The sequence below is a fragment of the Dromiciops gliroides genome, chromosome 4 (assembly GCF_019393635.1).
Source record: "Dromiciops gliroides isolate mDroGli1 chromosome 4, mDroGli1.pri, whole genome shotgun sequence".
Classification (NCBI taxonomy): domain Eukaryota; kingdom Metazoa; phylum Chordata; class Mammalia; order Microbiotheria; family Microbiotheriidae; genus Dromiciops; species Dromiciops gliroides.
This window is the reverse complement of record NC_057864.1, coordinates 456,383,830-456,399,928: the sequence shown is the minus strand read 5'-3', so window position 1 is coordinate 456,399,928 and position 16,099 is coordinate 456,383,830. Positions and strand designations below refer to the sequence as shown.

General features: G+C 44.3%; 1 protein-coding gene and 1 non-coding gene across 2 annotated transcripts in view; one reads left to right on the top strand and one right to left on the bottom strand.

Moving 5' to 3' along the window:
• The window catches only part of TMEM132E (transmembrane protein 132E), a 120,376-nt gene that overhangs the window by 60,794 nt on the left and 43,483 nt on the right, over positions 1–16,099 (top strand). The window lies entirely within an intron of this gene.
• Positions 10,691–10,797, bottom strand: LOC122726927. Its single transcript, XR_006352918.1, has one exon. It is a non-coding gene; the product is annotated as a U6 spliceosomal RNA (small nuclear RNA).

Here is a 16,099-nt window from a genome sequence, read left to right as displayed (position 1 = left end):
CTTGAGCAAGCTCTTTAACCTCTCTGGGCCTCAATTTCCTCCTCTGTAAAGTGAGAAGTTTAAGCTAGATGATTTCTAAACTCTCTTCCACCCCAAATCCACGATTTTATCCTTCACCGATTCATGTATGAAATGTTAAGATGGTCGTTCCCTCCAGCGCTCATGTTCAGTAGCTCCCTAAAGCAGGACACAGTGTCCTAAGGGAGTCAATACCAATGTCTAATAGAGAAGTGTTTGAGACATGTGCCAGTCAAATGCTAAGGTCTTGTTGGCCCCTAACAGAGGGGATCACTGGCTAATGGGAGAGGGAAGATAGAATAGCTATGACACTTTCTCATCCAAGCTAGAGGGGGCAAGGAGATACTCTTAGCTCTACCTTTCCCAATCCAGGAAGGCTTTCTAAAAATGGGATGGGACAGCTAGGTGGCACAATGGGTAGAGCACCAGTCCTGGAGTCAGGAGGACCTGAGTTCAAATTTAGCTGCAGAAACTTATTAGCTGTGTGACCCTGGGCAAGTCATTTTACCCTGATTGCCTACCCCCCCCCAAAAAAAAGAGGTGGGGAGAATAGATGCTTCTAGAAATAATGACTGAGAGGGGACTTAGAATCCCTACTTTCCTCCAAGTCTCAGGTAGGGTGCCACTTTCAGCATGAAGACTTTCCAAGTTCCCCCAGCCACAGGGTCCTTCCCCACCCTCAGCCCCAAGTTGTTTTGCTTATATTTTGTTCGTAGCTCTCTATGTACTTGTCTCCCCTCAGTGGCACATTTCCCTTTTTCTTTGTGTCTGCAGTGCCTAGTACAGTGCCAGGTAGATGGTGTTTGTTGTTTCAGCCATGTCTGACTCTTGGTGACCCCATTTGGGGTTTTCTTGGCAAAGATACCGGAGTGGTTTTCCATTTCCTTCTCCAGCTCATTTTATAGATGAGGAAACTGAGGCAAATGAGATTAAGCAACTGGTCCAGGGTCACACAGCTAGTAAGTGTCTTAAGCCAGATTTGAACTCATGAAGATGAGTCTTCCTGATTTCAAGTCTAGCACTCTATCCACTGTGCCAGCTAGCTGCCCTCGAGTAGATAGTAGGTGCTAAATGAATGATTGATTGGAAGTGAGGTGGGGTGGGAAGGAAGAAAACATTTCAGAAGTGCTGGGTGTACAGCACTGTCTTGAAAACATCAGTTAGATGTAAACCAAAAGAATCCTGGACCTCCTGATTCATAGATTGAGGCATCTCAATGTGAGCTCTGGGGCTGGCTAGTGGTTGACTTCTAAGTGTTTTGAATTGATAGGAACCCTGCCCGTGCCCATTTGCTTGTTCTTGGATCTCTCTTCATAATAAGAATGGTGTCATTAACTTAATGGCTAACCTCTTAATGTGAATGCAGCATCACAAGTCTACCATGCCATCAGGAAGTGTTTTTATTGGCTGAGAGTAAGCCCAGGCTTGGGACCATGGACCAGAGGTTCTCATCTGTTCTTCTCAGGCCAGGGGATGGCAAAAGGTTCCAGGCCTTTGGTAGGAGGGAGAACTAGAATGAAGCAGGATAAACCATCAGAACTTTACTTGGACATGAAGTTGGAAACCCTAGGTGTTACTCAGCCTTAATAGACTATTTTTAAAATAAATCCTTTAAAAATTATTGTTAAATCTTGTTTTCATATGTCTTTTATTCTTGATTATCCCTCTTTCCCCCACCCCTACCCAGAGAGCCATCTCTTGTAACAAAAATTAACAAAGAGAGAGGTGGGGAAAGCAGTTCAGGAAACAAACTCACACATCAGCCAAGACTGACAGTAGATGCCATGTTCTTCACCCTCACCTCTATAAAGAAGAATGGGAAACAGATACTTACTTTTAATTGCCATTCTCTAGTGTATTATTTCTCGCTTGTATTTTCTTTTTTATATTTTACTTGAACACTACTACATCATTACTACTACCACCACTACACTACTACTACTACACTATTACTACAACAACACTCACCACTATCATCATTACTACCACCAGTACTACTACACTACTATATTATTACTACTACCACAAGTACATTACTACTACTATACTACTACATTATTTCTACTACCACCACTACATTATTGCTACTACTATCACTACACTACTACTATCACCACCACTACTACCACCATTACTGCTGCTGCTGCTGCTACTACTACTACTACTTTCTTTAGCCTCCGGAGAACTGAGAAAGGCTAGAAGTCCGATGCTTAGAAATCATGAATGATAGTTCTTCTTATCCCAGAGGACCAATCAGATGTTTATAAATGGTGAGTTGCAGCTGATTTAAGGGCCCACCAGCCCAGGGAGAATGTATCTGGGATAGTAACTGGGAAATAGGGTCCCTGAGACCTCTACCATACCTACTTCTTCCTTAGGTCTAGTACTCTTTTTTGCCTCAAGGATCACCATATTTACATCTTCCCTGCATGAAGATGCAGACTGTGTCTATGTGTGTTTGCCCCTTGTTGATCTATGTCTAGAGGAGACATACTTGTGTACATGTCAGGAGTGGGTGTAGGAGCAGAAAAAGTCTGTGAATATAAGTGGCATCTGTGTATTTTGTCACAAATTCCTACAAAGAAAGGATAAGAAATGGTCCATGGTAAGAATTTCCAATCTGGAAATGCCCATAGCAGGTATGAAATCTCTTATTTCTTATGTGTATATGCATGATCACTTCTAGAATTTATTTCCTTTCATATTAAACAGAGGATTCTAAAATAGTACTTATAGAGGTAGATTTAATGAAATCCAAGGGGTCTGGGGACCCAAAAAGTGTGGGCACCCCTGGTCTCAGAGACAAGCAAAAACCCAGTAAAGGGAAGTGACTTATAGGCACATAGATTTACACCTAGAAGAACCTTCAGAGACTATCTAGCCCAGTCTCCCCATTTTACAGATTAGGAAACTGAGGCCCAGAGAAATTAAGTGATTTGGCCAAGGTCACTCAGTAAGCAGCAGACCTGAGATTCCTACCAAATACCAAGCCAACAGACTTTCCACTAAACCCACCACCTCCTATACAAATCATGCATCACAAATTCTGAGACCAGAAGGAAAGCCAAGTTTGATTTCCCATTGTCCCTTTCCTCTCCATCCCAACCCACTTCCTCCCTTTCTTTCATCTTCCTTGTCTTATCCTAGCAGCACATCTAAGCCTGGGTTATGGATAGGGTTATGGACAGTATGATATAGGAATATGGCTCTCTTTTAAAGAATTTTAGAATGACCCCGGACCAAACACAATTCTCATGCCTCAAAAGATCCAAAAAGCAATATCCAGACAATGAATGGACTTGGCAAATGGTCCCCTAGATAATCAGAAGACACGAAGCAACTGAGTCCTGCTTGTTCCTTTCTCCCAAGAGCCCTTTGGGGTGAAGGAAGAAGATTTAGAGGTGGAAGGGACCTTAGAAACTGTCTAGTCCGGGTCTAGAGAAATCAACTTGCTCAAGGTCATATATTCAGGGACAGCACTTGAACCCAGACTGATTCTCCATCTGCTGTCCCACACTACCTCTCTTCCTACATCACTGCGGTCCTAGAGGCTGTGGACAAAGGTATCAATCATATTGTGAACCTGGTTCCTCTCTCCTGGCCAAGAGTATTGGGTGTCCTTCTTCCTGCAGGAAAAAGGGGGGAGACCTGAGTCCCAGGGAGGGGCCCAGACTTCAGCCTGTTCTCACATTAAGATGCTGAAAGATGCGGCCAGAAACAGACAGACAGGCAGGCATTGTCACAGAAATATGAAATCCATTTGCTGCTGTGATCCATGGGACTGTTAAGATCAAGTTCAGGAAATGAATTACTCGATTTACTGATACCTCCTGGGAAACTAGTTGTCCCCACTTACTTCCCCAAGGTGACTGTATTCTTGTCTTTTTGGACTGTTGTTTAAGGTATCCTTACCACCTTTGGAGAGCTCCTGGTGTGATGGGAGAGAAACAAACGCAGTGTTTGTTTTCCGGGAGTACCAAAGGGGTACACAGAGCCCCTGCCTTCAAGGAGCACCCAGTTTGATAAGGGGTTCCTTACCCTCAGGGATCTTCCAGTGTGGTGAGGGAAATCATAATGGTGATCATGGTGGTGATGGTGATTGATGCTGGTGGTGGTGGTGGTGGTGGTCATGATGGTGATTGATGGTGGTGGTGATGGCAGCATTTGATCCTCACAACCCTGGGTAGTAGATCTTATTGTTTTCCTCATTTTACAGTTCCTGACCTCAGGGAGAGCCTAATTTGGTGAAAGAAATATAGTTCCCATCCTCAATGAGTTTCCCATCTAATGGGAGGGGGGGGCGGGAAGAAGCATACATTTGAACCCTGGATCAAAAACCAGGAGACATGTGTTTAAGATTTAACTCTGCCTCTAACCATCTCTTCAGCCTTGGTCATATAGCTTCCCTACTTTGGACCTCATTCTTCTCTGTCTTGAAGAGGATGGGGCTCTTAAGTCCCCCTTCTATCTCTGACGTACTATGACTCTCTGAAAAATGATTAGGAGCCCTGCAAATGGCTTTAGGGCAAGGGTATTCAAGTGCCATGGGTATGCAAAAATAAGTAAGAAATGATCATACTAGGTAATCTGGGAAGGCTGCCAGGAGAAAGGGAGTTTTGAGTTGGCTTGGATGGGGAAAGGGGGGCATGGGTTGATGGAGAAGCACCGTCTGGAGCTCAGGACCCTTGGGTACCCACTGGAGTGGTGTTTGAGCTCCACTCTGAATTGGTTCCCTTAAAATACCTCTCAGTTGTTCTTTTTCATTCTCCCTCCTCCTCCTTCCCACCCCCCTTCCCCCAGGTCTCCATAGCCTGGGGAGATAACCATCTCATTCTGTGTTCTCTCTAATCCCTTTCTGCTTGCCTGACTGCTTCTTCTCACTGACTCAAAGTTCATAGATACAGAGCTGGAAATTCCTGGTAAACCCACTCCCTGAGAGTTACTTAGGCCTTTTGGGAGAACACAGCTTCAGAATGACAAGGGCCCTCATTCTCTGCTTTCCAGGAGAAGCCTATGCCTTATTCTAGGTAAAACTCTGGCCCCTGTGGCTGGAAGCTAGGTGGTTCTCTCCACTTTACAAGTCATCAGATCTGGAAGGTATGTTAGAAGTCACAAAAGTCCACCCACCCACCCACCCACCTGCTTTGTATTTTACTGATCAGGAAACTGAGGCCTAAAGGGAGGATGGTGACATAGTCAAGGTCACACCATGGGTAAATGATAGAGCTAGGATTTCTGTTTCCTCTTCTTCATCCCATATAACTCATCGCCCCCCAAACCCTGAGCTTATGCTTAATGTGATTCATAGGATCATAAATTTAGGGAGGGAAGAGACTTTTGAGTCTAACTCCCTCATTTTACAGAAGATGAAACTGAGGCTGAAATAGGTTAAGTGACTTACCAAGGGCCACACACTTTGAAAGTGTCTGAAACAGAATTTGAAATCAAGTCTTCCTGATTCCAGACCAGTGTTCCATCCGCTACACCACCAGTTGCCTTCTACTCATCTAATTTCTGTCCCTTCTTAAAGGAATAAAATGGAGTAATCTGGGCAGTGGAAACCCACAATCCTCACCTGAGCTCACACAAAGGTTCCTGATGGCCAGGACCATGCAATTTACATTGTGACTTGAACTTTTGACTGTGAGGGCATAGCTTCTCCTGCCAACTCCACCTATGCCCCACCAGTTGTGTGACTTTGAGATAACCCTTTGACTTGGTGACTAACCTTATCCATAAGCCGAGTCATTTCCTCTCTGTTCCTCAGGAAAACAAGAGTATAGAATTAGATGATCTCTCTATATGACTCCCATGCTTCCTGACCCCTTTGCCGAAAGGAGGGAGATTTATTTGAACTTCTGTTCCCAAGGCCAGTATTAACTGTTATCATTATCCAGAGTTAAAGCTTTATTTTAGCAAACTTTCCATTTATGTTACTGCAGTTACCATTGTGTATTGTTCTTCCAATAGCACCTGCTTCATTCTGCATCTTCCACACAAATATCTTAGTAAGATTATTTTGGCAACTGTTCGAGGGACAGATCTGAAGAGAGGGTGGACTAGAGTTAGGGAGACCATAGATTTAGAACTGGACGGAGCCTTAGAACTCATCAAGAAAGCTGGTGTGAGAAAGAGTCTCAGTCCGAAAGTGAAGACAAAGATCCTGATCTGGTGTGAAGCAGGAAGACCATTTTATTATGATCTTGCAAGAAAGAGCATGCACTTTCATAGTTGTGCCCCTTTTAGGCTAAGCCCTAAACAGATTTCCCTTCCCCCATTTCTCCATTGGCTGGATACTCAGAGTATACACTCTTCAAGACACTCCTACTTCATACAACCTCCTTAATATGTTCCCCCTTCCATGTCATATGACACATGTTTCATTATAATGTTAAATCTCCACCCAGGGGTGTGTTAGATAATAGGTATGAGGTTCTTGAAAGCTCATCTAGCAAGTTCAGCAAGGTTTTAGGGTCAGTTAGGGGATACTAAAAGACTGGTTTGAGTCAGTTTGGGAGGTCTTGTTAGTTCTTTCCTTTGGGGAGCAATTCTTGACTTTATGGAATGGAATCCACTGGGTCAACATTGTTATCTTTCTGTTCTTTTTGTGACACTGAGGAGGACATGATATATTAATTTCTCTCACTGGCATCAAAAGGGGCTAAATTGTTTGCCCAGGATCACACAGGTAGGAATTGGAAGAGCCAGGATTAGAACCCATATCATCTGACTCCAAATCCATTTTCTCCTCTCAGCCTTCCCTCCACAATGTGATAAGACTCAGAGCCAAAGGTAATATCAGTGTGATGGGGAAGAGTAAGAATCCAAGAGACAATGTCACAGGTGGGACAAGCCTAGATATTTACACATGGCCTCTTCCATTAGGATGTCAGTATTAAGTCCCTACAATGTGACAGGCACTGTGCTAAGCATCAAGGGTCCAAAGAAAGCTAAAAGACAAGATGCCCTGTCCTCGAGAAGCCCAAGATCTAATTGGGGGAGAACAATATGCAAATAATTATATACAAACAATCGATATAAAGGAGGACATAATCAATAGAGGGAAGGCACTTGAATTACAAGGGATTGGGAAAGGGAGACTGGAACTTGAAGGCAGTCAGGGAAGCCAAGAGGTGAAGATGAGGAGGAAGAGCACTCCAGGCATACGAAACAGCCAGAAAAATTTCTGAGAGCCAAGAGATAGAGCATCTTGTTCAAAACCCAGGCAGGAGGCCAGTGTCACTGGATCAAAGAGTATATGAGAGGGAGGAGGTGCTCAGAGTATAGACTATAAGAAGAGTGAAAAAGTAGGGAGAGGACTGAGCTGTAAAGGGATTTGAAAGACAAGCAGGGGATCTGATATTTGATCCCGGAGGTGATGGGGAGTTTCCTGAGTAGGTGACATGATCCAACTTTCCCTTTAGAAAAAGCACTTTGATGATTGAATGGAGGATGGACTGGCCTGTCAAAAAGATTCAAGGTAGGCAGACTCATCAGCAGGCTCTTTCCATAGTTTAGGCTGAAGAAAATGAGGGATTGCACCAGGGTGGTAGGCATGGGCGTTCATTCCAGAGGTGGTGCAGAGGCGAAAGTGAAAGGACTTGGCAACAGGTTGGATATGGGGGTGAGTGATAGCAAGGAATCCAGTTTCTAATCCTGGGAAACTGGGAGGATGCTGCTGCTCTTGGCAGTAACAGAGAAGTTGGGAAGGGGAGAGGGTTTGGAGGGAAAGGTTATGACTTCTGTTTTGGACAAGTTGAGCTTGGATATCCAGTTCAAGATGTCTAATGGGCAGTTAGAGATGTGAGACTGGATGTCAGAAGAAAGGTTAGGGCTGAAAAGGTAGATTTGAGAATCATCGGCATAGAGATGATAATTAAATCCATGGGAGATGATGAGCTCACCAAGTGAAGCAATATAAAGGAGGAAGAGAAGAGAGCCAGGACAGACCCAGCAAAGGAAGCTGAGAAAGAGTAGCCAGATAAATAAATAGAATGTAAGCTCCTTCGGGGCGGAGACTGTGTCTCCCACTTTGTATCCTTAGGGCTTACTTAACACAGTGTCTGCCACACAATAAGCATTTAATAAATGCTTGTTGACTTGAGTTGATTTAGTAACTTATGGGATGCTAGGGGTGAAAAAGAGAATGATGGAAGATGACCCCAAAGTCTGAAACCTGAACAATAGGGACGATAGTGGAATCATCAGCAGAAATAGGAAAACTGGGATGAGGAACAGGAGGGAAGCTGGTAAATCAGGTTTGGAAATATTTAGTTGGAAGAGCAGAAAGACAGCAACATATGTAGTATGCAATTGGAGATGTAAGATGAGAAGGCAGAAGAGAGACTTGAAATGGTTATGTGGATGGGGGAGTCATCTTCATTGAGGTCATATTTGAAGTCATGGGAGTATTCAGGATCAACAAAGGAGATGCTGTAGCAAGAAGAAGCCAGAGGAATCCAGAAGCCAAGGCAGAGCCTAGGGGATACAGCTAGGTGGCACAGTAGATAGAATGCTGTACCTGGAGTCAGCAAGATCTCAGTTCAAATCCTGCTACAGACACTTATGATCCATGTGACCCTGGGCAAGCCATGTTATCCTCGCCCCCCAAAAATGAAAGAAAAAGAGAGAAAAAATATACTTCAGTCTGCATGCTGAGTCCTTCTGCTTTCTATATGGAGGTGGATAGAGTGTTTCATCTTCAGTCCTTTGGAATTGTGGTTGGTCTTTATGTTAATCAGAGTTGCTAAGCCTTTCCCAATTGAATATTACTACAATATTGCTATTAATATGTAGATTGTTATCCTTGCTCTGCTCACTTCACTCTGTATCAATTCATACAAGTCTTCCCAGGTTTCTCTGAAACCATGTCCTTCATCATTTCAATAGTGTTTCATCACATGCATAACCATAACTTATTCGGCCATTCTTAAATTGCTGAGCATCTCCTGTTTCCAGTTCTTCAGTTCTACAAAAACCAAAAGCAAACGAACAAAAAAAACTAAATTAAAAACTACTATAAATTGTTATACATGTGGATCCTTTTCCTCTTTCTCTGATCTCATTAGTCATACTTTAAATGACCTTCAGGAATGAGCATCACCAACCTTTTCTGTGGTTCAGGAGTGGGGCTAGATGCTACAAGGGTGAGGCTCCAGGCTTATAAGTGGGCCCCAAGACCTGAATCTAAACAGTAGCTAAGAAAGATTAGAGATTGCCTAGTCTGGGAAGATCAGGCACTTTTTAAATGCACATTGTTAATTACTGCACCAAAGATATTATTTCCAAATATGTATCTTCTGTTTTGCATTGTAAATAGCCCCCTAGAAAACTAGCCCTTGTGGTCTGGGAAAGGAAGCAGATGCCATAACTGGGCATCCAATTACAATGACATTAGCAGAAGTGGGCTTTTAAAAAGCACTTAGCCTGGTGAGACAGATCCCTGAACTCAGGGAACCAGGTACATTTAGGGGATAAGATGGGATTAGACCTTTAACCCCCCAGTTGGGGGCTTAAAAATCAGTAAAAGTTTAGAAATTAGTCATAAAGAAAAATAAAAAAGTGAATAAAGAGAGAAAAGCAAGAAGTAAAAGAAAGAAAGAAATGAAAGGAAGAAGGAAGGAATAAAGAAGGGAAGAAATAGGAAGAAGGAAAGAAAGGAAGGAAGGAAGGAAGAAAGAACAGAAAGAAAGGACGAAAGAACAGAAAGAAAGAAAGAAAGAAAGAAAGAAAGAAAGAAAGAAAGAAAGAAAGAAAGAAAGAAAGAAAGAAAGAAAGAAAGAAAGAAAAAGGAAGAAAGAAAGAAAGAAAGAAATTTAAAATAAAAATGAAAGCCCTCACACCAAATGCAGATGTCCCCAGGCCCATTCTGAAAAGGAACTAGGATCTCTGGGAAGCTAAGTAAATTGAGAAAAACCTAAATTAGTCCAAGGGGGTGAATCCTTCACCAGGATCAAGGGCTTGGGGAAAGGGTTTATTTTAACCAGAAAACCATTGTGCCCCACCATGTTCTAAGAACAGAGGAAGAAAGTGAAGATTAGAGAAGAAGATGAGATGATTTTAGGTAGGGAGGAGGTGAGATGAGTGAGCCCACCCTGGCCAGCCTCAGTTGTCTCCATAAAGGTGGAGGTGAAGTCATCTTCCAAGCTGAGGTAGAAATGTTATGGAAAAAATAAGGTAGGGGGTTTGGGATAGGGGTTAGGGGTCCTTAGGAATTCCTCTTTAAAGAATTACACCCTCTTACACACCAATCCAATAGAATAAAATAATAGTTAGTTTATTTAGGGGCTAGGGAAAGGAAACCAAGAGAGAAATCCTTGGACTTCTCATGGGAAGAAGGCATGGCACAGAGCATGGCTCTAAGATACCAATCTTCTCAAGCAGGAGACAGGCAGATACTTTTATTGAGGACTGATGGGGGTGATCATCTGACTGTGGAAAGTTCCCTTATTGAGAGAGGACCATCCCTCACTGGTGGTGGCTGGGACAATTGAGTGAGGAATGGCTTGAGAGATCCGCAGCCACTGCAGATCTCTCAAGCCATCTCTCTCCTCCCAACACAAAGGCTGCAGCCACTCCCCAAGGGTGAGGGAGACTGGAATGAAGTGTGGTGGTCCAGGAGCTAGTTCAGTCCCCATCTGGTTCCCCTTATCTTTTTAGGTATGTCTGTCCTTTGGTTTAGTTTCTCTTCACGAATTTGCATGTCATCCTTGCTCAGGGGCCATGCTAATCTTCTCTGTATTGTTCCAATTTTAGTATATGTGCTGCCGAAACTAGCACCTTTGGTTTAGTTTCTCAAGGAGAAGGTTCTTTGATTTACCCCAGAGAACTTCTGGGGTGGCCTTGACCCATAACAGAAAGAAGGGTTCCAGTTGATTCTCTGAGAAAAGAGAAGGTTTAGAACAAACAATCCCATTGAGACACTTATTAAGCACTGAGGCAGCCTGTCTTCATGGACAGAAAGCTGTCCTCGGAGTCAGGAAAACATGGGTTCAAGTGCCATTTTTTGACATAAACTGGCTGCGTGACCCTAGGCAGGTCACTTAATGTCCCAACTCTGTATGACTACAAGGTGCAGTGCAGGTGCCATTCTACATTGGTAGAGGGGATTTCCTCACTAGGAGTTCCAATGAAGTCCAATCCAATGAAATCATAGGTCTGGTTCCCCGTTTGTTTTTAAGTGAAGACTGCATTCAAGGCCCTCAGGATCCAAAGATAGGAAGGAGAAAAAGAAAAGAAAAAATAACCAAGAGAGGTAGCGATTGTGGTTAAGTGTTGGGAAGGAAGGTGAGATAATGTATACAAATAACTACATTGTAAGAATAAACACAGTTGCACAGAAAAATCCATGCCCTGGAGGAGTCGGCAATGGAAAATGTAACAGGAAGCCAGCCACACTGAGAGGAAGCACATCTAAGGGACAGCAACAGGACAGGGAGTCTGGAGCCCCTAGGACAGTCAAAAGCATTTGCCTGGGCCAACTGTGAGCTAGACACTAGAGACAAAGGCAAATGTGGAGCACCCCAGAGCCTCCATTCCAGGGAGAATCGAAGAGATGCCGTGTGAACATATGGGCAGGTGCCAAACAGATCCAAGGTGATTTGGAAGGAAGGCAGTCAATCAGGTGGGAGGGAAAGGGGTGGAATCAGTGCTTGATCTGACCAATGAAGAAACCTGGGGGTTTTCGGGAGCAGTGTTGATGAAAGAGAGCCTTCCAGGCATGGGGAGATGCAGTGCTAAGGCACTTGAGGCAGTGAGAAACAATAATACCAGTTTGATCCGATGTGCATGAAGGAGAAAACTGAATAATAATCAATAAATATTTATGAAGCACCTACTATGTGCCAGGCATTGTACTAAGCAAAATGATAGGCTGGGATACAAAAGAAGACAAAAGACAAGTCGCTACATTACAATATAACAAGGCTAGAAAGGTAAATTGAGGTTAGGTTGGGAAAAGCTTTAAATGTATTAATGACACAGGTACCCGGTCCCTCACAGGGGTCTTTTTGGAGAAAATACTTTGTAAACCTGGAAACTCCTTAACCATGTGAGCAGTTTTCAGAGGGGAATAAAGGGACTGCTTTACCAGCAGTCTATGCCCAGATGAAGTTAGGTGGCAGAAATATTAAGTAAACCTTAGCAGAGACTGCCCCAGAGAAGGGGGGAAGAGGTTCCGCCGTCCCTCTGTTGAGCCCACCTTTCCCCACTTTGGAACTCCAGACCCACTGATTTCTTTCTCTATGCTGGCTTGTTTGGGTGTTATTTTTCAGGGGTGTGTGTGTGTGTGTGTGTGTGTGTGTGTGTGTGTGTGTATGTGAGGGTTTTTTTCCCCCTTCATCTAATTGTTTATTAGGCGATTCAGGCAGTTGCACCAGTGGGAAGGCTCAGCTTGCCTCTGCTATAATTAGGATAATGCACATTACTCATTTAGGGTATACAGAGAGCGGCCCCCCTCCTCCGCTTGCTCCTTCCTCTCCCCTCCCCTTTGCCACTCCCTCCGTCCCACCACCCCCTCCTCTCCACTCTGATTTTGAGTCCCGATGAGAAGTCAAGGTTGGGCTTTGCCCCCTCTACAGAAGCAGGCGGTCCCTCCTAGAAGCCTCTCTCGCCCCAGTCCCCCTCCCTTCCCACTCTTCTTCTGCTCACCTGCTAATTCTACCTCCACTCTCTAGCTCTCTGGGTCTCTCTCTCCTCTAACTCCATCTCACTCTGCCTGTCATCTCTTCTCCTATTTCCCTTTTCCCCTTTCTGTCTTGGTTCCTTCATCTCTCTGTCCTCTCCTGTCTCTCTGATTCTTTCTTCCTCTCTGCTTTTCCTTTCCCTCCCTAAACTTAAACCTAGATATCTCTCTCTCTCTCTCTCTCTCTCTCTCTCTCTCTCTCTCTCTCTCTCTCTCTCTCTCTCTCTCTCTCTCTCTCTCTCTCTCTCTCCCCGTGTTCTGATTTCTTTTCCCACTTCTCATGACTCTTTGTATCTGCCTCCTCTGGCCTCCATCAGAACACTGAGTCCCTAGATTAGGATCTTATTTGTCTGAACTGTGAGCCAGGGGGACTAACAAAGCTCCAAAAGTCTGTTTGGGGTGGGGGGGACATATGGGGGAAGGGGTGAGGGCATCTATGGAGGAAGGTCAGAACTAACCTCACATAAACAGTCAGGAAGACAGGTATCCAAGTATTTGGGGGAGGGTTACTAACAAGTCCTCCGGCCCTTCTGGGGCCCATCCTTCCTCCTACATCTCAGCTCCCCATGGAAAGCCCAAAGAGCCTGACTCCAAAGAGACGAGATGCTGCACTGGGAAGTTGTAGGATGGATCAGGATAAGGTGGAGAGAATATGGCAACAAAATGCTTGAGTGGGTGGGTCAGAGGACAGCAGCTTAAGAGCCCTGGGCCATTGAGGACAAGCTCAAAGCAAGAGTCTCCTTCCACCAACAGCTTTGGCTAATGAAGGCAAAGAAGGAGCCCATAAAACTGGGGCACATACAAAGGGTAAGGGAGGGGTGGGTGGAGGTGGATGTGTCTCTGCGTTATGTACTCTGATGTGTGTGTGTGTGAAAGAGACTATAGTATGTGTGTGAATGTCAGAAAGAGAGAGAATGAAAGAAACAGAGAGAGAGAAGCATGGTGGGGAAGGAATATTTCTACATTTGGTATGAGTGTCTAGGGAGAGGAAGGGGCTTAGCGGTACATGTTTATATGTAAAGTTTGGTTCTGCAAGTGGGGGTGCAGTGGGATGAGTTTGGGGATTTACTGTGTACCTATATGTGATGCTTGTATCTGTGTGAGAGTTGTACAAAAAGAAAACGGTATTTATGCATAAGGAGGAGGCAGAATGAAGGGAGCCAAGAACATTTGCTCCCTCTCTCTCTCTCTCTCTCTCTCTCTCTCTCTCTCTCTCTCTCTCTCTCTCTCTGTGTGTGTGTGTGCGTGTGTAGTGAGAAAGATCAAGAGAGTGGTGGTATACATTTATATGGAGAGTAATATATATGATGTAGACCTATGTGCATTGAGGGGTTTGTGAAGGATGTCTATATATTATGTTTGTGTCCGAGTGGGGTATTTGTGAGTTTGTGATCTGTGTGTAATAAGGTATATTGTAGTGGGGGGATAGTATGTGGCTTGTGTGTCTGTATTCGTGGTACGTGTGTCTACATCCAATAGGGTGGATCATGGAAAGTAGCTGTAGTATCTGAGCAGCTGGGCGGCTCAGTGGATAGAGCACCAGGCCTGGAGTCAGGAGGACCTGAATTCAAATGTGACCTCAGATACTTAACAGCTGTGTGATCTTGGGCTAATTACTTAACCCTGTTTACCTTAGTTTCCTCATCTGTCAGATGAGCTGGAGAAGGAATTGGCAAACCACTTCAGTATCTGCCAAGAAAACCCCAAATGGGGTCAGAAGAGTCAGACATGACTGAAACGAATAAACAACTGTAGTATCTGTGTCTAGGTGGGGTGGGTGTGTCTATATGTTTATGTGTGTGTGCACCCATGTGTCGTGAAGCATATTAGAGGGAGGGGCATCTATCTTATAGAATATGTTTGTGTCTGTGTGAGGCATGGGATGTGGACCTCTCCCTCAGTCCCCCCAGAAACAAGTGAACATTTCATAACTGCATACAAGGTCTCTTTGTCCCCAGGCCCAGCAAGAGAAGGAGGGAAGCCACCTTTGTTACTGTGACTGTCAATGCCTCCACCCTCTGACTCTTCTGCCCCAGGGAGGAAGGGAGCTTCTCTGAGATTTGAGGCTGGAGGCCCCTGGTTAGAGCCCTTCTGTGTCTCCCCAATTCATGTGTCCCACATTTCCCCCTTGATTCCTGCCCTAAACCCAACCCTCCACCCATAACCCCAGTTCCCCTCTCTATTTCATCCTATTTCTACATCTTTCCCTATATCATTCCCATTTCATCTTCTTTCCTTTCCCCTCACTATTTCTTCTTTAAGTCTAGGTAGGCTCCAGTAATGAGTGCAGAGGTCAGTCCACCTAGGTTACCCACATTAGACTATGAATCTCTCCTTCCTACAGTGCATCCTACATGCCTCTGACTGAGCCATCTTCCTAAAGCATAGTTCTGATCATGTCATTCCCTTGCTCAAACATCTGCAATGGTTCCCTATTACCTACCAAATAAAGACCAAATTCGCTGGCATGGCATTCAAGGCCATTTGCAATATGGTGCCAGCCTACCTTTTCAGTTTTATTTTCTCTCATATATTCTATAGGGATTAGAGCTAGACCTGTGGGGTGGGCAGCTCCAGGTGAGGAAAACTCACACTTCCCATGTAAGTCAGTAGTTCCTTTGTAATTTATAATCTTAAGAGTTGGCTATGGGGCAGCTAGGTGGCTCAGTGGATAAAGCACTGGCCCTGGATTCAGGAGGACAAGAGTTCAAATCCAGCCTCAGACACTTGACACTTACTAGCTGTGTGATCCTGGGCAAGTCACTTAACCCTCATTGCCCCACCAAAAGAAATAACACCTCAAGAGTTGGCTAGAACACTGAGAGGTGTTGGGGACAGACAGTGCATCAGGCTCTAGTCAGGAATACTCATCTTCTTGAGTTCAAATCTGGCCTCAGACACTTACTAGCTGTGTGACCCTGGGCAAGTCACTTCACCCCGTTTGCCTCAGTTTCCTCATCTGTAAAATGAGTTGGAGAAGGAGGTGGCAAATCACTGCAGTATTTCTGCTGAGAAAACCCCCAAAGGAGTAACAAAGAGCCAGACACCACTGGAAAAATAAAAAACAACTAAACAACGCCAACCATAACAGCTACAATTCCTGCCTTCAAGAATTTCACCTTTAAATCTTCCTTGGGGTCTAGCATATATTAAGTATTTAGTAAATATTTGAATAATAAAAAGAAAGGAAAGAGATGCAGATGGACTGATAGAGAGACAGATGGAGACTATTATTATTTATCATTATCATCGCTAAATTGATGTATGCCCTTGGACAAGTCACCAGCCGTTTCTAGGATCAAGTATAATCTGAAGGTTGGACTATATGCCCTCTGAGGGGTCCCTTCCAGCTCAGAATCCATGACCCTATGGCCCTTCCATCTTTTCATTCCATTTTTG